Source organism: Ixodes scapularis, unplaced genomic scaffold (genome assembly GCF_016920785.2).
Source record: "Ixodes scapularis isolate PalLabHiFi unplaced genomic scaffold, ASM1692078v2 PGA_scaffold0__279_contigs__length_252992795, whole genome shotgun sequence".
In the NCBI taxonomy this organism is placed as follows: domain Eukaryota; kingdom Metazoa; phylum Arthropoda; class Arachnida; order Ixodida; family Ixodidae; genus Ixodes; species Ixodes scapularis.
Genome location: NW_024609835.1, coordinates 115,918,680 through 115,946,604, shown reverse-complemented (window position 1 = coordinate 115,946,604; position 27,925 = coordinate 115,918,680).

Sequence of the window (27,925 nt, the reverse complement as noted above, 5' to 3'; positions counted from 1 at the left end):
TATTGCAGCAATTCTCTTTTTCATCAAGAGTTAATTGTATTAGTCGGTCATTTATTTAATTGTTCTAATTACCTGGATAAGATAATTTATATTTATGTTCATCCCTTGCCTGGAGAGCTTGTTGAAAAATGTTGACTATTATTCCTTTCGGTCTCTTCAATAGACTCTTTTCAAAAGTGTGGGCTGCCTATACTTCGCATCACCGTAACTTGGAAAAGGCCAACCGCCACAGCCCCCTCGAGCCAATCAGAGAGACGGAGCGAAGGTGTGTGACAAATCTGTGCGGACGAGCACTCTGATGATATGTTGTCATATGCGTCTTTCCAATGTGCGTATTGACTCACCGAGACTGTAGCCTTTGCCGTCTGCCAAATTCTGATGAAACAAATTACAGCAGCTACTACTTTAATTACCCCAGGCTTTCATACTTTGGGCATTTGTTCGACAAGAATGTTATGTCCGCCATCCCTGTGAATTCGGCTCAGCGCCTACTGAACTTGAATTCTGCATTAGCGTTCAACGCGAACTGGGGCCCATTCGTGTGCTTTACGCCGAAAAAAATGGTGACAGTTGTGTTGCTTGATAAGGTTCTGCAAAGTGTCTATTGTGTCATACGTATAAGAAGTGTACTGCTATATAACAATGCATCAACACATGCTATTAAACTATATGCTCAGAGGTGTGTTTGTTTTTGCAATTAACAAGTTACAGCAGTGTGTAGTTTTAAGTATCTTCTCTGCAATGCCTACAAAGGCCCCAGGAGTGAATAAATCAATAAATAACTTTTTCACATCAGTGGAGTTGGTTTTCAGATGCGCCAGATGTTCAGAAAAATTGGAATGAGTGCAGCCTAATGCAACAAGTCTGCCAGTCCGGTATGTCCCATTAATTAATCTCGAGGGGTCAGAGATGCGAGTGTCCTCAAAAGGTCTCCCACGCGGGGTGAACTCAATTCTTTGTGTATAGACTCTGAAGGCGTAAAGGCGAGCGGAAATATGTTTATTTGGCTAGTGTATCAAATATGTTTATTTCCACTTGATTACATAATTATTGGTCCTTTGCAAATGGTTCCATAACGAGTTCTTTATGCGACAGTCTTCTGTCAGGTGTTCAGTCGTAGTACCTGTGCTCTTTGTTATCGGATGACACTCCTGGCACATCGGTGTTCAGTTTGGTCGAGCGGCAACTTTGACGACTGATATCATCTTGTACTCATACGTCATGTGCGGCCACTGACATTTGATGCACTGAAGCTCCAGAGCTGGCTTCTAATCCGCAAATTTTCCTGGTAGTTTTCTGCATCAATGCAGCAAGCTCGGGCATATATTGCTTACGTGGCTGTACCTTTTGCTGTACCGTTGACTTAATAACTGGCAACAATGTGTGCTTGCTTCCATTTCGTAATGGCGATTTTTTCTGAATCCCGCGACCACTGCAACTTGTGTAAGTCTCGTGTGGCAAGGGGAAGTCGAGTGATGCTTGGTGTCCAGTTTTGAGAACAACCAACCATTCTAATTCTCCAAGTCACTCAGCGGCATTCTCCCTCAAAGTTGGAAATTGTGTGCTTTGTGGCGTGGACGCAGATGATTGGTGTCAGCAAATTATTAGGTATCGTTGGATGACAACCGACACCAAATCAACAGTCCTTGCATTGCACCTCACCTGCTTTGACGTGCTTACCTCCCGTTGAGGTGATGGAAATCAGGAGCCTTGGGTAATGTCGACACCAGGGACATACTCCTCAATGTCCCGCGGACGCTCCTCGAGATGTGGTCGAGGGTTGTTCGGCACGAACCCTTGCAGGCCAATTCATTGGTACGGGCACCTCCGGTAGACATGGTCGGCCTCATTCAATGGTAGCAGAATGGTTTTCGGCCGACCATTCGCAGCACCTCCGTTTTCCTCGGTGTACTTTGTTCAGTGTGGACCTACACTGGTTCTTCCTGATGTCGGGAATGCTTCGGCGTGGGGGTGTCTCGTCGAATCCGCAATTAATAGTAACGGGTAGCCGGTGGTGGTCGTCGTGACTTTGTGGCCTAAGTCGCCCTCGGTTCGTCAGATGCCGCTTCGCTCAAAGAAGTCTCCAGTTGGAATGCCTGTCGAACTTCTTCCGAAACTATCTCGGCAATCAAAATCAAAGCCAGACAACTGATGGCAGGAAGTATCTTTGTGATCTCCTCCCGGACAACGTTGTGGATGATGTCGCGGATGCCTGGGAGGCTGGCGTCGAAGTTGCAGCTGGACGACTCCTGTGTCGAGACGCTGGGCAGTTGTTGATATTGACAGGCTTAAGCCTGCATTGTGCATTCAATGTTGGAAGCCTCGGTGTATGAAACCTTCGACTGTTGCCGTGCCTCACATGAGGGACATGGGATTGTTAGCTTCTCGTCCTCTGTAGAATCAGGGTTGGCATGGGTGCCCGATCAGGCAGAAAATGATCCTCCACAAAGGTGGTTACGCTCTCGTTGGGCCGTGTCCCGGACAGAATCAGGCATTCGTCTCTGTCTCGTCAATGTTGGCTGATGAACGTGCACTTCAGCTCGATCTTGCAAACTTCCCACGACGTTAAGGAGGATTCGTGGCTCTCAAACCAGTGCCTGGCAGTTTCTTCCACGAAAAGTATAGGTTCTGCAGGAGCTGGTTGTCCGTCTACCTCCTGTTGCGGGCAACTCGGTCGTATTGTTCAATCCAGCCCTCGACGTCCTCATACACCTTGCGTGAAAGGGCATCGGAGTGTGAAGTGCAAGGGCATGCAAACAGTGGTGGCAGGGGATGCGGTTTGCTGCTACAGGTTTGTCATTGTTGGCTTATCAGCTTCGATTTTTCTGGCAAAACACCGAATTCCGGTGGTTCCTGCTGGTAGCAGCGGCTGGCTCAGATTTCAGATTCTTCGTGGTGTATTCTCGAGGTTCGTCCTTGTGGTACTCGCTCGTCTTGCGGTTTTTCTGCTGGGCTCGGGATAGGACTTGGTTCACGGCTCGCCGGGGGTTTAAGACGCGGGATAATCCGCCACTCGTGTCTTGTTATCGGGCAACTCAGCTATGCTGCCTGAGTCCACAGAAAGTAAAAGGCAACGGGTAAAGTGCGCAGCACCTCCACTAAAACACACGATGACAGCTGAGCACGGTCTGGAACTTTCCAGAACAGTAGATATTTATAGAAAACAAGACTGGAGAAAGCATCCGTGACAATATAACAAAATACACAAAAGAGAGTCTATCCTGACCACTAAAGAAGCTGCATTGCCTTGGTGGCATTCTGTCTGAATAAATCCTCTCCTTCGGTGTTTGGCGACTGCCGTAGTCGAGCAACACTGAAATGGATGTGGGACCACTTTTCTGGTAATGAGCCGCTGCAGACTGTCGTCGCAAAGCGGCGTGAACGGGTGGACTGGGTAGGTAACACGCGCGATGAAATGTTCATACATCTTGCAATTCGCGTAACGAGTGTTGATGAAACTTTCGTGTGCTCCGTGAAAGCGCACGTCTACTCAAAAACAATTTGGGAAGCAGCAACGTATCATTTAGCACGGCGCAGGAACTACAAGATTCAAGGCAGCTCTCCGGTGCGCCGCACAACCAAAGTGAGCCTTCGGTCAATTGAACGAAGCGGCACCACCATCGCACACCGCCAAGCACGACTCACGCAATTTCCGTCGCTAAAGTGTATCCAAATATATTGCACACGCTTCACTGCAGACCTCGAAGATTACGATTGTCAACGAGAGCACAGAAGCGTCGCCTTAAAATTTATCCTAGCGGTATCCGAATCAATCCGAGGTCCGAGCAACGTAGGGCCGATTGTCTCTTTCGTGGCAATATCCCCGTCGGTCAACAGCGAAATGCACACCGTTCCTTCGTATTTTCACGTTATCAGTGATGTGATTGGCGTAAGCCGTTTTGGAGCACCTTATGGAGCAGCCGAAACGGTGTTCTGGAGCAGGAAAAGTGGCCTTTGGAGCAGGCAAAAGAGTGTTTGGGAGCAGCCAAAACAGTGCTTCGGAGCAGCAAAAGAGGCTTTTGGAGCAGATATTCTTAGGAAAACAAACATAATCGTTTTAGGTGCTGGACGAACGAAGGGCACTTCGGTCGCCGCAATAAACAAACTACGGTCAAGTTAGACCACCTGGGAGTCTCTCAACATGTAACTGAAATGCCAATGACATGACACATTTTGCAATGCTTCTGTTAAATGATACATGTATATGTACCCGTTATAGGTAAATAAGAACCAAACTGCACATAATAAAACTTATTTGAAACTAACCAGCTTAGTATATAGTAATTATACTAGGTTGACTACCGTAGTTATATATAATATAAGAAATGGAAGCAGTCTCCGACTGATGAAACACGTAACTATACTGCAGTACAAGACAAAGGTGCATTAAGACTAGCGGGTGCTTTTCCTTTGGCTTTTCTAAAATTTCTGCAAGGCTGCTGCAAGCCTCGCTTTGCCTTCGGCTAGTAATGAATGTCTACTTTAAATGTCTCCAAAGAGACATTGAGACATCCCACAAGTGTATACAGTGCTGTGGGCGTTGCCGAGCAATTCCGAAAAACCGCTTGCCACCGTTTTACTGGTTCCCGACGTGCCAGATTTTCGTCAAAAGTAAGCAAACGTAAAACAAACGACCCGGCTGGTGCCTCTGTCGTGCAGTCATGTTCGCATGCACATGAGGGCAACTTCGGCAGGCTTGCAATTGCACGTGCTTCGTCGCGGGAGTGGAGATGGCTGTTCGATCGAAACAGACACCATGCCACTCCGCTCCGTCGCGAACTGGTTCCCAAAATTGTATGCAAAGAGTAATTGTCCAGCATACGACAAAAAAAAAAAAACAGTACAGCGGCACGTGCTTGCCAGGCCGGCAGGCGAGGTGCAAGCTAAACACACAGAAAAATAAGAACCTGAGCGCATCGATTCAAGACATCGCGAGCCAGGGTCAAAAAGTACTTGGAGCGCTCTGTGCAACGACTGAAGCGTCCACACACGCCCGCGTCTATCGTTGATTTTTTTTTTTATTTTTTAAAGACGCGAGACGAGACACATGAGACACGACGAGAGCGTGAAACGAGAGACGGCGGGAAAAGACTATGCAAGACTGGATGGACGATTGATACAGGGTACTTTTTGTCGGGCTGCTGCTTGCGCCACCTAGCTCACGCGTGCTCAATTACGGTACTCAGTTTAGTTTCGATTTGAAACACAAACAAAATTGGTCTTTTGGCACAGGTTTGGCGCAGATTACCCATATTTTGGCAAAATGTAGCAGGATGTAGCAGGGTTTGCCCCTTGGCGCAGTTTGGCGCAATTGGCGCAGCAATCACATCACTGCGTTATACCTACGTCAGACACCACGCTGAACTCTGAGGTCACTTTCGAGCGGCCTCACATGACGGCTTCCGCGTCTGAAATTAACTCGCCGAGACGAACGACAACGGCCAAAGCATCCGACAAGCTGCGGCCAATGCTCCGGCCCACTGGGGCCAGCCGCTGCCTTGGCGCTGCCTTCTTTCCAGTGACGTCAGGTATTTGGTTTGGTCATGTGACGAGTGGTGAAATTAGCGTACAATGGCAGCGGCCTTATGGGGGTCACTTTCAAGTGCAGACCGGAACCCCGGTTTATCGCTCTCAGCCCCTCTGCCTCGTTGGGTAAAAGGGACCGAAAGGGCGAAAAAATTTATAAAAATAGATATGCAGTCTTTAATATTTTGTTCTTTTTTTTTTTCTTGCTTAGCGTCCGCGATTAAAGTGGGCAAGCGCCATGACGCACAATTGAAACTCGACGTAAAAATATTGGCTCTAGCAATCCAGGTGCAGTGCTGAGAACTTTGGAGCTACGGGCCTTCTGAACAGAACAAAACAGCAACATGTCTGAACAAGCCTGATGCGACGCGAACACCCGATTGCTTTGAGCGAAATGGCTCGCAATTTCTTACCTGTGCAGGTTACGTCTCTGTACGGAATCCATGGTCCCCATCACGACTGTTGCACGACTCTCAGAGTAGCGGGGCCGCTTTTACGGGAACAGACATATTCATGCAGCATCAAAACACGGAAACGAACAAATGAAGCCATTGGGTTGCCAAAGGCATGGTAGCGCTTTTTTGGACGAGGACAAAAGAAAGAAAGACAAGACAGACACGAGCGCTGACTGCAACTATTTAATCAACATGGAAATGAGGCATATATACACGCTTCGATCCTATCAATCGACCAACCCCAGGCCTAGCCGCCACCTGCATGAACTGCACTTCCTTATCGAAAAGGTCGATAGATGCAACGCTGACACACCCCAGCCCTGCCCTTTTTATTTCGTCTGCTTCGATAATCTCCCTAACAGTTCTATTTTTATGTTTAGCGAGTACGGAACATGAGTCAAACAAAGGTTTGCATCCGCAGTCATGGCAATGCATTGAAAGGTGGCCATCCCGATAGTTTTTTATGTTTAGACTATGTTCTCGGAGCCTATCGTTCAGGCATCTCCCAGTCTGACCAACATACTTCTTACCGCATGTTAAGGGAATCTGATATACCACACCCTCAACACAAACGACAAACGGATTTCTGTGCCTAATCACACAACCCAGCGAGGCTTTCCGGAAAGGGTTCGTCAAATGACTAAGCCCGGCTAGCTTCTCTGGCGCAGAAAAGATCACCTTAGTGTTTATGCGGCTTGCAAAAGCCGCATAAACACTATCAGATTCCCTTAACATGCGGTAAGAAGTATGTTGGTCAGACTGGGAGATGCCTGAACGATAGGCTCCGAGAACATAGTCTAAACATAAGAAACTATCGGGATGGCCACCTTTCAATGCATTGCCATGACTGCGGATGCAAACCTTTGTTTGACTCATGTTCCGTACTCGCTAAACATAAAAATAGAACTGTTAGGGAGATTATCGAAGCAGACGAAATAAAAAGGGCAGGGCTGGGGTGTGTCAGCGTTGCATCTATCGACCTTTTCGATAAGGAAGTGCAGTTCATGCAGGTGGCGGCTAGGCCTGGGGTTGGTTGATTGATAGGATCGAAGCGTGTATATATGCCTCATTTCCATGTTGATTAAATAGTTGCAGTCAGCGCTCGTGTCTGTCTTGTCTTTCTTTCTTTTGTCCTCGTCCAAAAAAGCGCTACCATGCCTTTGGCAACCCAAGACCAATACCAACTAGCCCAACATACAGCTTTGATAAATGAAGCCAGCTCGAGCAAAACAGCTGACGTGCGACGCAAGTGCGCTAGTTCCGCTACAAAACCAAGCACCCGCACAGCGCTTCCGAAGGCGTGCACATATGATGGTTGTTTACTACAAACTATGTCGGTTGAGGAGATCTTCCTTTAAACACCTCGGCGAACACAAAACAACTAGCACTCAACAAAAACAAACCAGCTCAACGAGCTTCGAGGTTCTTGAAATCGCTTGCCGCAAACGCCGGTAGCAATGTTTGTTATCGTTTTAAACCAAAGCAGAAAGGTGGCATCGTGATTTTTTAAACGATAATGGCTCTACCTATAGACCTTTTCTGTGTACTCTCGTCTCCAGCCACCTAATAGACGTATCCGGTATGGGCGACGAAAAAATAATCCAACGTTTCAACCTGCAAATAGTAAAAAAAGAAAGGGGAGGCAAAACGAAAAAGTGTGACGGTTACGCTTATATCCTAAATGCCTTCTTTTAGCGTGGCAAACGGAAAACACTGTTTTCGCCCATACTGGAAGTGACGTCAATTCAAGATGGCGGCGCACTTGCAGAAAAGGTCTATATAGATTATTTCTCAAGTATAAAAAAATGTCGAATAAAAAACTGCCGCGGCATGGCGAAACAATTTTACAACCAACATTGCACACGTCAATGATCTCTCCAACCAATAAGAGCCGAAAAGTGCAGCTTAATCTAGCTACGCTTCTGGGTGGGGCTAGAACGGGCTACCTCCACCGAAGTTGCGTCTAACGGCGTAAATATTGCGCTTTCTTTTTTCTCGTGAAAAAAAAAAAAAAAAGATTTATATGTCCCATATTTAGGCGCCTAAGGACAGGGACAGAAGAAAATAGATGCTTTACAGGACACAGCGTAACGCCGAGTCCTGTCAAGAATATGTTAAGCCCGAACCACATAGGGCGTATTTGCGACGTGCAGCGGGCGTCGGGACGAGCGCTTCCTCGGTCGGCGTAATTACGCCCGTATACCGCGACCCAACCGAGACAGATCTCGGCGCTTCGGCGTATTTCGGAGTGGCATATCCGGAAGCGTAGGGCGCGGTGCCGGCGAATCAGCTCCCGAGTTGAGAGCCGGAAGTTGCTCGAGAATCGGCTTGCCTCAGGGGGGTAAAGGTGGGTGAGGAGGAGTGGCAAATCCCGTGCGCCGACATCCTGGGTCCCGAGTGAAAGATCGCGAAAGAGAGCGACAAAACACGAGAAAACAAAAACCAACGTTGCCAGCTGAAGGACGACAGTCGCAATGGTAATCGCGAAGACTAAAAACTCTAATCAATATAGACAGTGATAATTTAATGTTGTAAACTAAATTCTCAGCTATTCTAAAGCTTATAAAAAGCGGCATATTCATTACGTTGCATTAACTTCCCTTCTGTCGAAATCTCAGAAATTCGGTGGTTGCGCAGTTTCGTATTCCTCAACCGCGTCCACCCGCGCCCCACTGGCGAAGCCGGGTATCTGGTTTAGTTTAGCGTTGACGCGAGGCCGTACATCTGCGCGCTATGCAAAAAGAAACCTTCGAAAGGAACGCGAATATCTTTCCACCGGTAGGTTCGTGGATTGTTGAAGTTCGTGAAACTGCTCTGATGATATATTTGTGAAATCGAAGGCAGTTGGTAACCATCTGGGACCCCGAGGGTCTGCCTGCATACTCCGCCGCTTGCGGCAGCCAGAATGCATGGGAAAATGGCGGACCTTTTCCTCTAGAGTTAGTATGTATGATCTCTATGGCTTGCCTAGCTATGCGGCCGGCTGGCTGGCTTGACTCAGCCGCCGAAATTGACGTCATAAATGTGACGTCATGAGTCCAAACAAACCGTTGCAAGGGTCGTGGTTATGGACAAAAACATGTGGCTAGGTTTTGCTACGAAAACCCAACCGCTCAAAAATCAGGAGTAATATTTAAACTTCTAAAAATCACAGATATAGAAAGCTTGAATGTCATATATGTTTTAACAGAAGTGTGTTGGTAATCCCTTGTTTCTGAAATATTTACGACTGCAACTTCCGGTCCTCAAGATGCCTGCAGCAGACGACCAATGCAAGTAGTATGCCGTCTGCCACATGCCCGCCGGCCAAGCCGGCGCCGGCGTCTGAATCGTGAAAACAAAGACGATATCCTGATATTGCATTTGCTTGAAATGTAATGAGTTTCAGACACTTATAAGAATTCATAGTGGGATGCGATGCAAAATATGGTTTATCTAAAGTCCGGGCGTCGATCGAGATGATCGTCTGCTAAAAGATTGCCTTCCACCCATGAGAAAAGCACTTCAGGCGATCGGTTGAGATCCCAAATGTTGTCTGCAGACTCGCTCTTAGGGAGGGTGCTTCGTACCTGGTTGTAACCGTCGCGTGGAGAAACATTCTTGCAGTTTCTTCAGATATTAGAAAGACCCCAAAGCGCGAAAGAACTGTATAAAAAACATAAGGTGAGTATATTACAGATTGTACTCGTATCGCGGGTTCGATGGAGATCTTCACCGAAAGAGCAAATCGACGGATTTTGATGTATACCAGTGGGGGAAAAAAAATCAAAATACTGCGAAATCTCGATAGACATGCAATTCTTTAATAACCTGACAACCTCAATAATAATAATAACAAAAGACTTACCCTGACGGTGTACGATTTGCTTCTCATGTTGGCCTGCACTACGCCGGTAATGCACTTCAGGTCGTTGTCGTCACTGATCTACATGGAGTGGTTTGATTTTGCGGCATTTTCACCCCTCTGAACTAAGCTGAGTTTTTCGGAGAAAGAAAACGCACATTGCAGAGGCCTCTACGGCCATAGCGATTCACTTATTTTCATCGCACGTTTACCGACGCAATTCAATGAAGACGCCCGCTGCATCAGAGGCCAGAAAATCTATCGTGTCGTCTGCTACCAAAGCAAAGCAGAGTGTAATATACTTCAGAAATGGCTTTCATTGTTGCAATACGACACTGAGACAAGAACATCTTCATCATTAGATATCAATAAGCTAGGTTGCTTACAAAAAAATGTTTACTCGTAAGCAAAAATCTAGCCTCATGTGGAGTCTCCATGCATTAGTCCATAGAAACGTCCCTAGCAACGGTTTGTTTGGGCCCGGACGCCATGTTGTGACGTAGGTATTACAGTATGGTGCCTGGAACGCGTCTCCGACTGGTGTGTTTACCGCGGCCAAAAAATGTTCCCTCAATTTCCGCTCTGATGACGTCATAAGTGTCATGCTGTCGCTGGTCGTGACCCTGGCAGCGTCTCAAGAGTTGTCGTAGAAACAGCAGACGCCTTTTTCTGATGCGGGTCGCTCTCCACTGTGGCAGTCCACGGAAGCTAGAGCAGCCGGAAGTTGGGACGCCTGGGACGCCGTGACGGCAGAAACACTCGCGTTCGCTCGTGCTTTTCGCCAGTATTTCTACGGCTAACCGCCAGGATCGCGACAGACAACAGCATGACACTCCGGCTTCTGTGACGTCATTTGTTGCCACATTGGGACCCCTTTTGATGTATGGGTGGGATAGGACGCTAAACACACCAGTCGAAGACGCGATCCAGGCACTATACCTACGGGATCACGGCGAGCTGTACGAAATCGTTATACCTCTTTGGAACGAGCGATGAACGACTGAAACAGAAGAAAATACCATCTACGTTGCCGGCGATGTGAAAAAATTACTAAAGGAATGGTTTTGAGCAGAGATCGCGGCTGTACTTCTGCAGGGAGTTTTTGGAAACTTGACGTTTGCAACCAACATTTATGAAACAGGCGTTAGCAAATTAGGCTTCGGTTGCTGACTAGCATTCAGTAATTTCTGACCCCTTACGGAACGTAATAATATAGCAGCCGATCTACATTTTGCCTCCTTTCTTAAAAGGCGCGAGTCGGGCTACACTTCACCATACGCAGAGGAGACGTCGACGAAAAGCGTCGTGTGTGGTTTGGTTACCTTATTCTCCTCTTCCCTTTTGTGAAAAAAGCGCCCGCCGAATCCCGCGATAACGCCCGTTTAAACGCGCGTAAATTCGTCGAGAATACGCCTTATGTGGGTCGGCCTTTACACTTCGACGTTGAGAGCAGCGAACGTAGCGTAGCGCAGAACGTGTTCCTTTGATTGGCCAGCGAGCAGGAACCCGATATCTTCGAGCAATCAGTATCAGCGTCCGCTGCGGCACGCTGCGTTTGCTACGCTCGACGTCGCGGTATTAATAGAGCCTTTAGCATCTATTTTATGTCCCAATTTCAAAGCGTTTTACTTCAAGAATGTACAACCAACTAGCCCAACGTGCCGTCGTAACCAAAATAAGCCTTTTAATTGTTCTTGTTTTTAATTTCATTGTTTTTTTTTTTTTTTTTTTTCAAGCTGTTGCCAATTATAAAGCATTTCAAATATCGCCTTCTGTGCAATTTCATCTTTGTCTGCTGGGCTTTGAAAGGCCTTCTGAGCATACGCAGTAGCTCTGGTGTACGCAATATCCGGCATTGCACATCCGTCCAAAAATCAACAGCCCAGATTTTTTTTTTTGTCTGTGCATGCAGGGCTGTAAAGGTCTATACAACATTTATAGTCGTTGAACCCTATGGTGACCGAGTTTTCGTGCCCCCAGTTTTCGTGACCTGAGTTTTCGTAACAGGTCGATTTCGTCGTTTTTACTTTTTTTTTCCCCCTGTGTTGTATGGTCACTGATACAAAAACAAGGCCCACGATATTAAATTACCTGAAAAAAGTAACCCTAATCATCTTTTGTTCTGGGACAATGATTTCGTTGACTGATCGATGGATCCCGACAAGAGACCCATCGATCGACGCGGGCATGCGCCGACCAGCGCCTGGTTGATTTTCGCCGTTGCTCTTCTGCATGGCGTTGTTCTGCGTGTACGGCGCGATCCAATTTGCATCCACTTTCCGCGGTCGCAGACAACTGATGCATTCTTCCACGGGGCTTGAGAGCCGAGGCCCCTTGCACGTGTTCTTAGGCTGCAGCGGTTATTTTTGCTCGTCGTATCTGTCCATCGCCGTCTCTGGCTAATTTATTGATACGCGCCATGAACATTCGCAACATTGAATTTATACGGATGTTGGACTCCTGCGTGTAGAAGTCAGTTTCAACTTTGTAGTGTTGCTCAGTTCTGTTATCAGTATCTAGGTGGTTTTTACCAGAAAACACCAATAAGGACGTATATAAAAATCAATATTATGTAATACTTAACCTTAATGCTGATCTGTGTGTTTTTTTTTTGTAGTTTTTTTTTTTTTATTTGTAATGTAGAATATTGTACGCAATTTTTGTTGTACCGAAACTAGAATTTATTAAAATTAAGATTATCTCGAGGTATTTAATAAGACCACATATGTACACGAGGCCTTAGATTTTAATATATCTGGCTATGACGTACTAATACAAAAAGAAGGGAATACCTGTTTGTCCAAGTGCAAGAGCCTGCGCGCGTAAAACGAGGAACCAGAACAAAAACAACTTGCACACCTGTTTGAATTGTGTCATATGTACACAAGAAGCAAGCGTAATACAGTAACTGGAGCAATACGAGCAGAACATTCAACAGCATAAAAAGAGCAAGTTCAACAAAATAGAAAACATCAGGAAGGGGAGAATAGCCGAAAAAAAAAAACATAATTTTTGTATGACCGGTCTCTAGAACCACTCGGAAAACGGCCAAGGCATGTACAAATATACGAAAGGCAAAGATCAAGTAAAACAACGCCGAGTAGGCTCTCCGACACGCCTTCCATCATGTTTTTCTTCTTCTCCCCTGCAGGAAAAAGCTCTTCATGTTTATTTGTCTTTGTCTTCTACACAGTATCACCCTTTCTAACTTCTTCGACGTCTCCCGCCACCTGCACAGACATCAAACGCGGGCCCGCACCCCCTCAATTCGCGGGTTCACAACTCGCGTAACCGCGCGGTGCATGATGGGAAAATTTAGATGTAGCCTCGCGCGAGGGAGTCCAATTCTCTTTGTCTTTGATGTGAGCTACTGTATTCTAGCACGCTCTTGGGGCACGGGTGAAAACCGCCCGGCGCGAGGCTAAAGCCTAGTTCACATGCAGCGGTTTTGGCCCTAGAGCGGCGCGATTTCTTCCGTCGCGGCGCTCTGGCCAGCACCAGCAATTCTGCGGCACGAGCGCCGCGACGGCAGAAATCGCGCCGCTTTAGGGCCAAAATCGCTGCATGTGAAACACGCTTAAGAGCATCGTCTTCAAGAATACGAACGATTCTTCTCTTGGTTTACTTGTCTGGGCATGGTGGTCGAGTCCACTCTTCACTTTACAGTCAACTGTAAACGTGAAGAAAGGGGGGGGGGGGGGCATTTAAATAGTGCAGACGGAGAGAGAGAACGCGTTAAAGTGGTGTGATCCTCTATTGTTTTGTGAGACCGATGGCCACCGCCTCTCTCGCTCTCTCTGCCCTTCCTCCCATGGCCTCCGTGAATATTTGTATGAAAGTGAAAACCGATGAACGATCAATAACCCTAAATGCCGCTTTTTCTCTGACTGGTTGAGTTTTCGGTCACGGAGAGTTCGTCGTCTCCATGGCCATCTCTTAATGAAATGTTCAAAAGTCAGGGCATTAAGAAGAACGGAAACCTAGAGTTCAGCGCAGACGTTGCTTGCCAAAAAAACATAAGAAAAAAAACACGTCGTCATCGGCAAGAACAACCCACTCTAATCTATGGAAGCACATCAAGGTAAGCTGGGACACCTGCCTTCTGCGTTGGCTTTACATTCTAACGTTAGAACCAAGTTTTCTTGTGTTTTTTAGAGCGCAGCTCTTAGGCGCTTGTTTCTGGCTTGAGCGGCGTCGGCGTCGGCGTAACCGCGCGGTGCATGATGGGAAAATTTTCCCCACTTTAGCAAAAAACTTTCCCCGCTAAATTTAACGGAAAATTTTCCCCGCTAAATCTAGCGGGAAAAATTCCCCGCTATACTTAGCGGAAAAATTTCCCCGCTAAATCTAGCCGAAAATTTTCCCCGCTAGATCTAGCGGAAAATTTTTCCCGCTAAATTTAGAGGAAAATTTTCCCGCGAACAGGAGAGGAGGAGGAGGGGCATAGCCCCCTCTCCGTACCTTCCCCTCCCCCTCCTTAAGAGCTGCGCTCTAATTCGGCGTTACAGGGAGTTGTAAACGGCTTTCATTTTTTCTTGTGAACAACAGGCGAAACACCCGAGTGAAAAGGGAGCTTTCGTAGATCGCTTCTTTAGCTCCGATTCTTGTAGCAGAGGTAGACGCTGCTACTCAGCATGCGCACAGCTAGCTTTGTCTGCACAATACCAGGGATTATTTCCGGAGGATGTAAGCTAGCGGGATGGCGGGTGTGGTTGCAGCTTTCGGTGCCTTGTCAGCTTACAGGCGAACGGAGTGCACCTACGCTCTTCCTCTTAAATACAATAATTTCATTTTTAAAAGGGCTACCATAATACGGCCGTATGAGAAATTAGAAGTAGTGTTACAGAACATTTTTGAATAATATCAAAATAGTTTCTATTGTTTTCAGGATAAGTGTACGGAAGAAATAACGTCAAAATAATTTGTAACGGAACGAGTAAAGTAATCCGTTACTTTTCAGCGAAAGTAATTTGTAACAGTAATCCATTACATTTGAGGCTCGGTAATTTGTAATTATAACTCATTGCATTTTTCAAGTAACGAGTACAAGTCTGGTGAAGTAGTCGGCCGTCTTTTCATTTTAAAGATTTTCAGCCGAGCTTTCGGAGCCTAGATCCCGAGAGATCATTTATGCCACGTGCTTCATTTGCGCGAAAAACCGTGCGAAGGGATACCATTTCTTATTCAGGTTAGGGGTTGGGCCCATTTCTCCAACACAGTTGCACTACGCTCCACGCAAACTGCTCTTGTTTCAATTCATTTGCGCTGCAGGCTGTGACGACAAGAAATTATCAAAGTAAAAATGAAAATCTTTACTTTGATTGCGACAAGTGCGACATGAGGGGGGAGAGCGCCTTTAGAGCGCGCGACACTAGAGCGCCGACGTTAGAGCGCGCGACGCGAGGGCGCTGCGATAGTAGCGCGCTTGGCACTAGAGCGCACGACACAAGAGCGCATGACCAGTTGAGCAAACACCCAAAAAAGTGTGATGTACCCGCGGCTCCACAGACAGAACAAAATTGTGCGACTCATCGCATTGGTGATTTTCGATTCATTGAGTACGCCTTTAATAAAAATAAAAAAGGTACGACTCTTTCTAGCCAATTGTTTACTGAGATTAGAGAGAAAAGGGGGCAGGGGAGTGGGCTGTGGCATATTGGTACCGGGAAAGGTTGCAGTTGAGTGTAGCAGCGAGTTAAAGATTTCTTCACAGTGCTGCGGTGCGCCTCTCGGATATTCTATAAATAGTTTACTTTTTGCAATATTTTGTCTATTCTTGACATGTATATGGGCTCCGATTTATTTGGTGGCTATTTAGACAACCCTCGCATAAGCTTAAATGGTATTCTGACGTCGATGTCCGTAAGGAAGAAAGATCACCACTAAAAAGTATCTGTAAAAAACTCATCGAAGGAAAGCTCAGCGCAATTTTATCGCATACAGATCTTTCCAGCCTTTTAACGGATACAGGAAAACCTCCCCTGAAAATCTGTGATATACAAAGTCAAAGAACTATTGAAGCTTTCATTACTTTTTTGATTTAGAAAACGTTAAAGAAAAAGTTAAAAAATTAGAAAAAAAACATGGCAGCTGACCTTGGCTAGGTCACCGGCGACGTTTTTATTTTCTTTCTGCAAAAATGCACGGTACAGATATTCTTTTTTTTTTTCGCTTTTTGTAACACATTTTGGTTTGTCAAATGCAAACATTTCGTCGACTCATTTCGCAATGTCATTTCTAAATTCCGCGGCATACATCCCTGCCAATTTTACATAAAACACGCGATGCCCGAAGAAATGGTCGGTCCGGTCGGGCCATTCGCGCTAGACTGGTTCTGCGCTCTCGTGACGGGCACTCTCAAGGTCTATTCACACGATGCACCTTGTTGGCGAATCTTGTTGCGAAACTAGGTTTCGGGAAACATATTCCCCGTCTGAACGCGACCGAAAAAGTGACGCGCCTTCGAAATAAGTGGCGCGTGGTCCTCGCTACTGGAGCAATTTTTCGCTGAAACCTCACCGAGGCCCGTCAATCACCCGAAGGAGAAACGCGGACGCCGCCACTGGCCGCTTAACTTCGCTATGACGTCTTACCTTCGAGGAGGAGTGAGCTTTTGGAGGAGTCTGATTTTTGGCCGATTCCGTATCCAAACCGAAGCCGAAAAAAAAAAAAAAAAAAAAAAAAGCGAACATGGCGACTGACAAGCGGAGAAGCGGTGCGTACGGGCGACGAGTCTTGTTCCTACTCGGTTGCAGGTAACGGCGCTTTAGTAGTACGGGTTGGTGGCGCGGTGCAGATTCATCAACAGTCACCACGAGTGCAGGCACCGCATATATAGCCTCGTTTACATGAAAGCGACTTCAACGCATCGACTTCACTCGTTCTTCGAACGAAGCCCACGCGGCAACGTTTACATGAATGCGCACCGAGTATATTTTGATGGGTCATTGTTATAACTTTGTGATTTACTAGATTTTGATATATGTATATTTTGTATATCTTGTATTTCTGCGCAGCAGTTGTTCCACCATTGTTTTCTTGTTTTATGTGCAATCATTGTTTTTTGTAGCGTTATTTATGTTTACCGCCCACCGTGCTTGGACCTCGAAAGGTCCGCAGTATCTACTAAATAAATAAATAAATACACGAAGGTGGCGCCACGCCGTGTCAAAGCTCGAAGTTATGCAGTTCCGGCACCAGCCGCACCACGTTTTCCGGTGCATCGCACGTGGAGGCCTTTCGACGCGTTCAGTGAACGTAAAGATCGTGCCTGCTGTCTTGGGTGCTGTGGAAGAAGTTACGAGACGGAAGAAACATCAAAACCCAAGCGTTTAGGGTTCCAGGCCGGGCCGCAGGGTCACTCTGGACCAGAGGCGACGTGTGCGCACGCTTTGCGGACGCCTCCGCGCTTCGCCGAGCCAGACCTCGCCGATCGCGACCGGATCAACCGGACCCCGAGTCCGAAAGGCTCCTCCGCAGCCAGGAACGGCACCGAGGTAGGAGCTGCTCGTTCTGTGCTGTGCTACCATGCAGTGCGCTACAGTGCTCGGAGGTCTCGGTGTCGTTCGTGCTTGCGCCGAAGCCTTTGGGACCCCTTCGGACGCGCAAGTCGTACTTCGCAAGACTTGAACGGGGGCCTGCCTCATCGAGCAGCTCCGCTATATATATTCCGCTTACTTATGATGGCAATAAAAGCTCGCGTTTGTTCTTGGGAAAAAATTGCGGGCGACCATACGGGACCGCTCTCCGCGCCGTCGACGAGGTTGGCCGCCACCATGTTCTCAGCTGTTCACTAGCTCCCGCAGCGAGCTCCTTCCCATAATCTTCCCCGTTCCATAATCCGATGCGACCTCCGCGCGCGCTAACGTCGCGGCGCTCTCGAGTCGCGCTCTACTAACGTCGCGGCACTCTAGTGACGCGCGCGCTAACGTCGTGGCGCTCTACTGTCGGCGCTTTACTGTCGGTGCTCAAGTGTCGTGCGCTCTAGTGTTGTACAGCCGAAATTAAGCCGGAAAACCGAAGGTTCACATTTTTCCCTTTCCAGCGAACGAGCAACGGTGTGCGGCCAATGAAGTAAGGCAGAGCCCCCCCCCCCCCCCCCCCAAAAAAAAAAAAAATATTACCGCATCTCCACGTGGTGAGTGATGGTGATTGGGGCGAGGCTCGGGTGGTGCTGATGATATTGATTTTGGTCATAGCTAGTGCTGATGGTGCCGTTTTCATTCATGTCAGTAGGAGAATGTGTGGTTTTCTTCTTTTTCTTTTTTTAAGAAGACAGATGGGATGGCAACTCAGAACCCCCTGCTATTTTTTTTTCTTCTTTTTCTTGATACTGATTTTGGTCATAGGTAGTGCCGATGGTGCCGTTTTCATTCATGTCAGTAGAAGAATGTGTGGTTTTCTTTTTCTTTTTGTAGGAAAACAGATGGCAGGGCAACTCAGAACCCCCTACTCTTTTCTTCTTTTTTTTTCTTTTTCTTGTTTTCTTGATACTGATTTTGGTCATAGGTAGTGCTGATGGTGCCTTTTTCATTCATGTCAGTAGAAGAATGTGTGGTTTTCTTCTTTTTCTTTTTTTAAGAAGACAGATGGGATGGCATCTCAGAGCCCCCTATTTTAGAGCGCAGCTCTTAGGCGCCCGTTTCCAGCTTGAGTGGCGCCGCCGTCGCCGTCGCCGTCGCGTCGGCGTAACCGCGCGTTGCATGCAACTCAGCTTTGCATGCAACCTGAGTTGCATGCAACCTGAGTTGCATGCAACCTGAGTTGCAACTTGAGAGCATGCAACCTGGAGGTCGCGTTACCCGGGAAGTCACGTGACCCAAAGGAGTCACGTGACCCCTCCCAAGATTACCCCCAGGTCACCCCAAGGTCACGTGACTGGGAGGTCACGTGACCCCCTTTCCCCTCCGAAGTCACGCGACACCTCCCCCCCTCCCCCCGAGGTCCCGTGACCCCCTCCCCCCGAGGTCAGGTGACCCCCCCCCGGAGCATATTAAAGAATGAGGGGAGGAGGAGGAGAAGGAGGAGGAGGGGTCTACCCTCCCCTCAATACCCTTCCCTGGTCCTCCTCAAGAGCTGCGCTCCAAATCGGCGTTACAGGGAGTTGTAAACTGCTTTCACTTTTTTTTTTCTTCCTTACATTTTTTTTTTTTTTTTGCTCTTGTTGCTGAGCTCACGAGCAGGGGCACGCTGGACGGCGGATGGACATACGGACATGGCTAAGGAGCTTCGCCCCTAAAAAGCCTTACAAGTTACGAGCTCTTCTATGGTCAAGCGGTTTCCCAGCTTTCCTTTGTCTCACACTTCCATGTTGACACTGCTTTTCCTGAAGACTATGTAACGCTAAACCACTCCGCTGTTTTCTGTATTCAAAAGAGTAGGTATATGTAGAACGAGCAACAGCTTCCGAAGTGTTTTGGAACATTTGCTATGCATGCGAGCAACCTCCTCAGAATGTTGGGATCTGTACTCGCCTTGTCTAAAACTTGAAGTAAGAAAAATGCGTTTACGCCGCCATTCTTCTTTCTTCCTTGGCTCGCTGCAGTTCATAAGCGACGTATTCTTAAGCACTACTTTTTTATCCGTGCCACTTCATTCAATTTGTATTATATGTCCACATTAGATCTGTTAACATTTTAAAAAGCAAACAGTGAAGACATTAAGACATGTCACAATAATGCGCATGCCCCGAACATGTAAACACCCGTAGGCACCTACAGACAGCGGTGGTTAAAGTTTTACTTCGCATTTGCCTATTCCAAACCAGCTGGTAAGCAATTATAGTTTGATCTCAGTAATCAACTTTTGTGGCACATACTGGTGCGGATGCATCAAACCTGTTCAATCTTCGTCGCAGAAGATATTTTCATCCCGCGCTTTCTTGTTTTTATATATTCTTACAACTGCCATGCAGAGGTCAATTGTCAATCTCCTTTACCCTCACAGTACTGGATTTGGTTAATGAATTAATTATTAAATATTGTTTTTGAAATTATTGGCGTCAAGACCAGTTTGGGGAACAGGTGGTTTAAGGGTTTTAGCAGTCTTCACAAACATAGCTGTATTCCGCTTGCCTGAGCGAAGTCCCAAAGGGACGTGAAGATCTTCTTAGCTACTTCAAATAGTGGGTGAATCCACTCGTCCAGTGAAAATATTCTTAATTTTTATTTGTCTTTATCTTTCTGGAGTCCCGGGAAGTCCCAAATTAGGTGTTGTATATTGGATCTAGAGCGAGTTGGGGGTACACGTGCGGAAAGTGTCTGCGTGATCACAGATGGAATAGAGGCGCCACCAGCTTGGTTTTGGAACCGGGGTCTCCCCTTCTTGGGCACGTATACTCTCCACTTTTGCAGAATGGCCCCTGTTCGGGCTGCTCCAGTGCGGGTTTTATGAATAATAAGCTTGAATCCCCGGGGCAGGCCTTTGGGTAAACGGTGGTCGTTGGCGGATATCATGGTTGAAAGTCGCTTTTTTGCAGCCTTCCTGTGAGTGATACGCTTCTCGTGTGGATTAAATTGGTGATCATGGTGGGGAGCGATAGGCCATGAGCAGTTGTGGATACTCTCGCTCGCCAGTTTGTGTGCCTTCTCATTTCCTGAATTGGCACGGTGCCCTGGGGCCTAGGCAATCGTCACTTTGATTTTTTTTTCTTTTTTTCGTTTTGATATTTTTATGTATCGTCTTAATCGTGTCGCTTATCAATCCTTTGTTAGGTGTAGTTTAAAGGGTCTTTACCGCCCTCTAGCTGTCCGTAAGTATGGTTAATTGTGCGCATGTTACGGGAAACTTAAAAACGGCCATTGTCTTCGTAACGAGAAAAATGGCTTAGAGCTCTAAGTTTGTTGACGACGGTTCTTGCGCATACGTCTGCCTGTACGCGACTCGGAAGACTGCCGCTAGTTCCACTGTACAACTGTCTGTAGACCATGCTGCAATACTATGTATATATAACGTCCTCTTTTCTCCAAATCTCGAGTTCTGATTTGACTGTCCTTCGCGTGGTCAACTTTGCGACTCTTGTGCGCGAGTCGCTTGGCTTAGTGGCATCCTCCCATAGGAGTAGTTTGTTTTACAGTGTGTCTTATGTCTTCAGGCGTGAATGGTCAAGGTTGATGAGTGCCCTACCCGCTCTAGAGGATTTTCTTCGCAATTTGTGCTCATCCTGTCTTGTTGTAATGATTTCAATTAAAAGCGGTAGTTTCAAGTGTTTGTATAATTCATCTGTTCTATTGTGTTTGGGCAGCCTTTTAATGGTCCTTGGGCTCTCGCTGTGTATACACTGTATGGCCCTTAGGTTGTCCCCGTGTAGGACCTCCACTTACGTCTGCTGTCCTTCTGTCATGTCGAAACATGCCGCACAATATGTTGCTTACTAGTTAATACCGCCTGTTTGAGAATTCTCAACGTTTCTGTTTTCAATCTTCAAGTTTCGTTGCTCATCCTTTCAATGATGTGTGGCTCTTGTCGCCATGCCGTTTTGAGGTTGATTAGCCATTCAGTACAACCCCCGCCCTCTTGTATGCGAACGCCTAAAACCTTTAATCATCTTACGGGTGCAGGCTTGATAGGGGTCCCGTTGAAATTGAACTGATGCGCCTCTTTCTGTTCCCTTGTGCCTCCAAATATTAAAGATGGCGTTTAAAAAACAAATTTGCGTAAAAGATATCATTCTTTTTTTTTTACGTCTACATGTCTAGGTATGTGCACGGCACATCCACATGCTCTTCATCATCAACAAAACGCATTATCGAGATGAGAGTACAAGAGGGATAATGAAGTATGTCTAAAATTTAAATATTTATGATTGCAGACCAGTGTTTTTATCGGTTTTGTAAAAGTCACCTAAATATTTGCAGCAATGGTGTTCTCGATAATATTTATCACGAGTGCTTTCACTCGTTCTTAAATAGACAAAGGCTGGAAGTCAGAGTTCTCCTTTAAACTTCAGAGTATAAAACCCGCAACCTCCTTAATTAGGCCCTCGTCATGCAGGCGTAAGTAAGAGTCGTTCAAGCACACATATTCGAGGCTAAAGGCCGCCTGGACAGCGCTCCGACACTGCCAATCCCAGCTCGCTCTGTCCCTTTCCGCGCCGCGCTGCCGTGACGTTAAGGAGCCGGCGCGCAGGCCGCGAAGGCACTATGTCACATGACGTGGTGTCACGTGACACCACGACGTGAAATATGAAGCCATGATGTCACGTGACACCGAGATGTCAGGTAATCACGTGACCTACAGCGGTACCAACTACGTGACTGTCGCACGTATTGTACGTAGAACGAGCTGAGAAAATATTTTTTTAAGCGTTCATTTTATGACTGGATGCACATTTTGCATCTCGCAACTTCATCTCTGCGAATAAGATACATTGAATGAAAGTTTATCTTTTTGCTGGAAATTCATCAGGACTGGATAGAAATATTTTAAGTGAAAACCGAAATGTGTAGACATTATCCACAACATACACAAAGAGATATGCATGCTCCGGCCAACTCCGGCGTGTGCACCGTAAACAGGGCTCTAGCCAGGCGTAGAACGCGCGTTTAAAGCGAATATTATGAAAAGCAGCAAGCACGATCGGGATGTTCGCTGCGAGCCTTCTGTCTTTCGCTAACGAGACGCGCCTCTTCGGAAGAACGCTTACGGGGTTATTTATACACCTGCCTCGATATGTTTATCCCTCGCCCGGATCACTACCAAAGCGGCGTCTGCCAAAATGCGCGGCGACGCCGAGCCGCCCGATGTTCGAGCGCCCCTACCCTAGCATCGCCAACTGAATTATGATATCAACACGCCAGTTGGCCTTTTCCTTGGTGCTTGGGTAATAGACCTATCGCTAAATTACCCAAGCATCAAGGAGAATGTGGGGATTGGTGTTCCACCTGTCGCACGTGCTGGCCTCAGCAGTAGTAACTTTTCTAAAGAAAATGCCTAAAACAAATTGCATCTTGCACGCGCTTTTGTCAACGCTTTATTTTGGTCATTTACTTCATATCTTTTATACGGGGAAGGAGTGAGCTTGTGGCGCGTGGAACACCAGTCCCTGCATTGTCCTTGATGCTTGGGTAATTTAGCAATAGGTCTATTGTCAGCAAACTTGATATCCAGGCAAGTTATCCTGACCTTTATCATATTAGATAATAATACAAAACAAAAGAAAGAAAGACGTGATGCTTGCACAGAAGATTCCAGTGTCGTTAGTTAGCCTTCTAGACTGTAAAAAAACTGCAGAAAAATATTCGCGCGACGATTATACGAAAGTGCATCAAACAAAGTCTGCGAAGGCCCTGTACAGATCACGAACTGTTCCTCGAGCATTGACGTGTTTTGCTGGCTTTAATTAATTAATCTACCAATTCATTTTTATTGTGCCCCGAACAGCTGGCAAGCCTCAAAAAGGGTGCACGCACGTGAACTTTCAACAATTTCAAGAAGTTTAACCACCCCAAACATACGCTCCAACTATTCGTAATGAAATACACTCATAAAAGTTTACCACTCGCCAATACAGCGGATTTGACGCATGTCGTATTTGACCCACATGCGTTGAGAACCCACTAATGATTTACTCACTGATTCCCTATCATTCATTACGTAGTTTCTATGTGTAGTAGATATGCACTAAGCACTCTCAAACGTCTGCGTTCCCCGCAAAGCAGTTGAGGGAAGCCAATTGCTCCAATCTAGAGGTAAACGTGAAACTTAAGTTAGTTCGTATGTCATATTTTAACATTTAAAGCAGTGCTATGAACAAGAGACCAGATGAAGAAAGACACGGACACAGCGCTTTGTCCGTGTCTTTGTTCATCAGGGTCCTCGTCCATTGCGCTGTTTTAAATTTTCAAAGTGCAGGGGTAGTTCGGCAGAGGACAATGCTTAAAATATACCTGGACCTAGAAACATTCTGCGCTGTGACACTCAACACAATAAAACTTCATGCTCATACCTATGGAACGTATGCTTAGACAAAAAGCGTTGTTTTTTGTCGAAGCATTAATTGGAGCCTAGTTTTTCACCAAGCTACTTGTGTTCATTGCAGCGGTTTGCCCTCCCAAATTCTCTGTGGGAAAGTAGAGTTTGACGAAAGTAATCCCTGGAGAAGGGGAACAAGAGGGACAAAGGACAAACATAAATCTTCAAACACAGCTAGGTGCATTTAATTGCATTATAATTAAAAGTAGAGTTTCCAGATTTTTTAAAGTGCATGCAATTGTTCGTTTCACGCAGCGCTCAAGATCAACATGTAAACGCAGTTTTATATTTTTAAAAAAGCGCAACTTTATAAAAAATATTGTCAGCGACCTTTATATTTTAGGTCTTATATCCTCTATTTAAGAGCGATTGTTTTTGAAAGACATCAAACAATCTTTTAAGACATTAAACAGTCGTTTTCGGGAAACTGAATTGGTGTTTTGGGCACAAGACATGAATTTTCCCGCGAAACTTAGCAATGTGACTCCGGTTTCCGCACTTAGTAGGTTACGTCACGTCACGTCACGTGGTGTCAGTTTTCCCGCCAATTTTAGTCGAAAATGCACGAACGGAGGGACGGACCGACGGACAGACACCATTTTGGGATTAGGGGGGGGGCCGTTAACTGCTATTTACGCTTTAATACTGCAGGACTGTAACCCTTATCTGGCCTGGGATGTGGTAGCTTGTTGCTCAGTTAGCAGCATTGAGATAGGCAACCTGGGGCGCCCGCGCACTCACTGCAGGTGGACTCGTCATGTCGGTTGTGGGTATAAATAATCAAACACGATTCATTGCGTTTAATAATCAATAAGGCCAAATATTGATTTTGTGCTCGTTTTTCACTTTCGGTTGTAAAAACACCTTTGGTACATGCTTCCGACCTAAGACTGGTGCTGGGCAGTCTCCGGACTGAGCTTGTCAAGCAGCCGATGTCCTTCAATACGCGTTCATGCACACAAATGCATTGAGCAACAGCGTTCTCTTGAGTTATGACTTGGAATTTGGTCTAATCACTGCGCCGACGGATTCAGGGGCAATGCGTCTCGAGTCTCAATACGATGAACAGACCTTCTGTGATTTAAGAAGCGTTGGTTTTGCCCGAGGAATACACAGCCGATAAGAACAGCAATCTTAACATTCAGTATCAATGGTATTAGACAGTATTGTCAGGGATGACGAGTGACGAAACATTAAATAACTCAGCAAACTAAATATTTAACGTGGTGAACCTTTGCAAAAACAAAAGTGCAATGACCGGCGTCGCGGGCACCCTCTTAATGCGCTTAAAGTGTCGATGTCGGCGAAACAGCTCCATCGAGTGTTAGCGTAAAACTGCATTGAAGCAGCACGCTATGACTGCTTTCATATCAGAACACGCAATGAACAAAGCGAATTGACTAAAAACTTCCAGCGGACAAATGAAAAGAAAAACTAAACTCCCGTAATTCGAACCTGGGTATTCTGTATAAGAGTGGTAACTTGGGCGAGCTAATGATGGATTATCAACAAATAAAAAAACAGCAAAAATATTTAGGAAGGACAGGTAAAAAGTGAAGATACGACATGCTCTGATTTTCAACTAAATTTGAAAATGAAGAAACATAAAGCCGTCGAGCCACCAAAAACACCAAACACTGCCTATCTGCCTATATCATCAAGGTATTTACAAACTTGCTTCAAAACGACATATGTACACAATCTCGCAGCTAAGCAAAGTGTTAGAAGGAGTGCTGACACACATGCCCTCCTCGAGTAGTGGCACGCAGAACGCCTCCAGTATTTCCCTGAGTCATTGACTAGTATGCTGCGTCACACTTGCAGTGGCAGTAAAGCGTGGCACATAGCCGCACCTGTCACAGTGTACTGCCAAAAAGCCGAAAAGAGAAAACCTTACAGACAGATCATGCTCCCTCAAAATATCGTTAATGCATCAGCCCATCTGTCTTATGTACATTTTTCCAGATGATAACGGGATCTTATATACCACCCCGACTACTTCGTTCACAAAATGTTTTTTCTTATGTTTCTTTGCACACCCTTCCCCCTTTCCTGTTCCCCGTTCGATCCTGCCACATAACTTTTCCAGCTACCTAGGAGCGGAAACCAACACCGACATATGATGTTTGCTAGGCACTTTTTTTTTATTCCATGTTTAACATTTCGTCTACAGGAAAGTATTACCGGTATAATGGTAGGTCTAACAAACTCCGGTAGCACAGCTCATCCGGAGTTTCTTGAAGGGGGCCTCCACTACTTTCACAAGGAACGCGGGTGGATATCTCCTTGTTTCAATTCGTGTACCCGTGACATAAAGCTCTCCGTCATCTTTTGTAGGCAAGATTTTTGACAGTGTGGTTCACAGACACGAGATGGCAATACACCTCTTGAGCATTTTGAGTGGTTGGACTCGACTGGTAGCAGGCTTTTTTTTTTAACCGTGGAGACTATTGCCTACATACGTGCGAAGATTGCAGCAAAAGTCTGATATCCACTAACTGTAAGGTCCCTGCCACGGGATTCTCTGGACTAAAATTGAACCCTTCAGATGAGGCCTTGAATACTTGCAAACAGTTTGATACCACCACAAACCTCTGTGTGTCTTCCGGGGAGGAAACAGTACCAAATAATCGTCAACGTACCTGAAAGTCTTCATGACATTGCTCTCTAGTTTCTGATGAATTTTTTGTCGCATCTTGAAAGGAATAGATCACTCAGGACCGGGGCGACACTAGGGCGACAAAGCTATACAAAAGAACTTCAAAGAAGTGAGTGGGCAAGAAAGAGCAATTAAGATGTGTGAGGCTTTGGGGCTCGATAGATTAAGGGCCTCGGTGTAATGGGCTAAGAAGCTCAACCTAGAGGTGTTCCTCGCAGTAGAAACACAAAAGGGCTGTAGGCCATTTAGGGCAATTGTAACGCAGAAGGGATCCTGGCAAGCTCAACTGACCTTTTTCTTACAACGTCAACTGTCACAGCTTCCCCTAAACGACAGGTTTCGCGTTGAGAGCTCGGAAAGCGTGGTGTAATTTTTGATCGATACGGAACCCAAGGACATGTAAGTGGGTTTTGTCTGATGTGAAAGACCTCTCCAACTCGACACCTCGCCATTAACGTCTTGTGAATGTCCGTGAAAGAATTGAGAACCGTGGTTTGATGACTTCCAGAATGGTTGTGAAATCAACGAGAACAATTTTCGAGAAATGTTAGATTTTTATTTAACGTCTATGTACGTTGTGCATCAAGAGAATATTCTTATGTAGAAGAGTTGGATCTGCAACGGGTCTAGTGCCGCCCCGGCCCTGGGTGATCTATTCCTCACAATGTGCGACAAAAAAAAATTATCAAAATCTAAAGAGCGATGTGAATATCTCCAATACGTTGACGATTACATCTTACTGTTTCCTCTCCCGGAAGATACACAAAGGGCTGGCGTGGTATCAAATTGTTTGCAGGTATTCAGGGCCTCATCGGAGGGGTTTATTTTACCCAAGAGAATCTTCTAGAAGGCACCTTACAGCTTTTGGATATCATACTTTTGCTACAACCCTCCTACGTCTGCTGGTAATATTCTCCCCTGTTAAAAAAAAAAGCCTGCTCCAGTTCGATTTCAACCACACAAAAGTAATCAAGAGGGGTATTGCCCTCTTATCTCTGCAAACCGCGCAGTCAAAATCATGGCTTTCCAAGATGACGGAGAGATTTAGGTCACAGGTTTACAGACTGGCCCAGGGGGGATATCCACCTGCGCTTCTTGTGAAATTAGTGGAGACCCTCTTGAAGAGACGCTAGATGAGCGCTTAGGTACCGGAGAAAATAGGACTTAGAGTTAGACCGGTAGTACTCCCCTATTTACACAAGGTTAGCAATAGAATCACAAAAGAGGAAAGCAAACAACATATGTCGGTGCTGTTTTCCTCTCATAGGACGTTGGAAAACTTATGTGGCAGGATCCACAGGGAAAAAAAGGGTGAGGGGTGTACAAAGAAACATAAAACATTTTGTGAACTGTGAAGTTAGGGTGGTAAATGAGATCCCGTTGTCATGTGGCAAATGTAGATAGGGCAGACAGGCAGATGCACTAACGACAGCATGAGGGAGAAGGATCTGCCTTTGAGGTCTTCTCCTT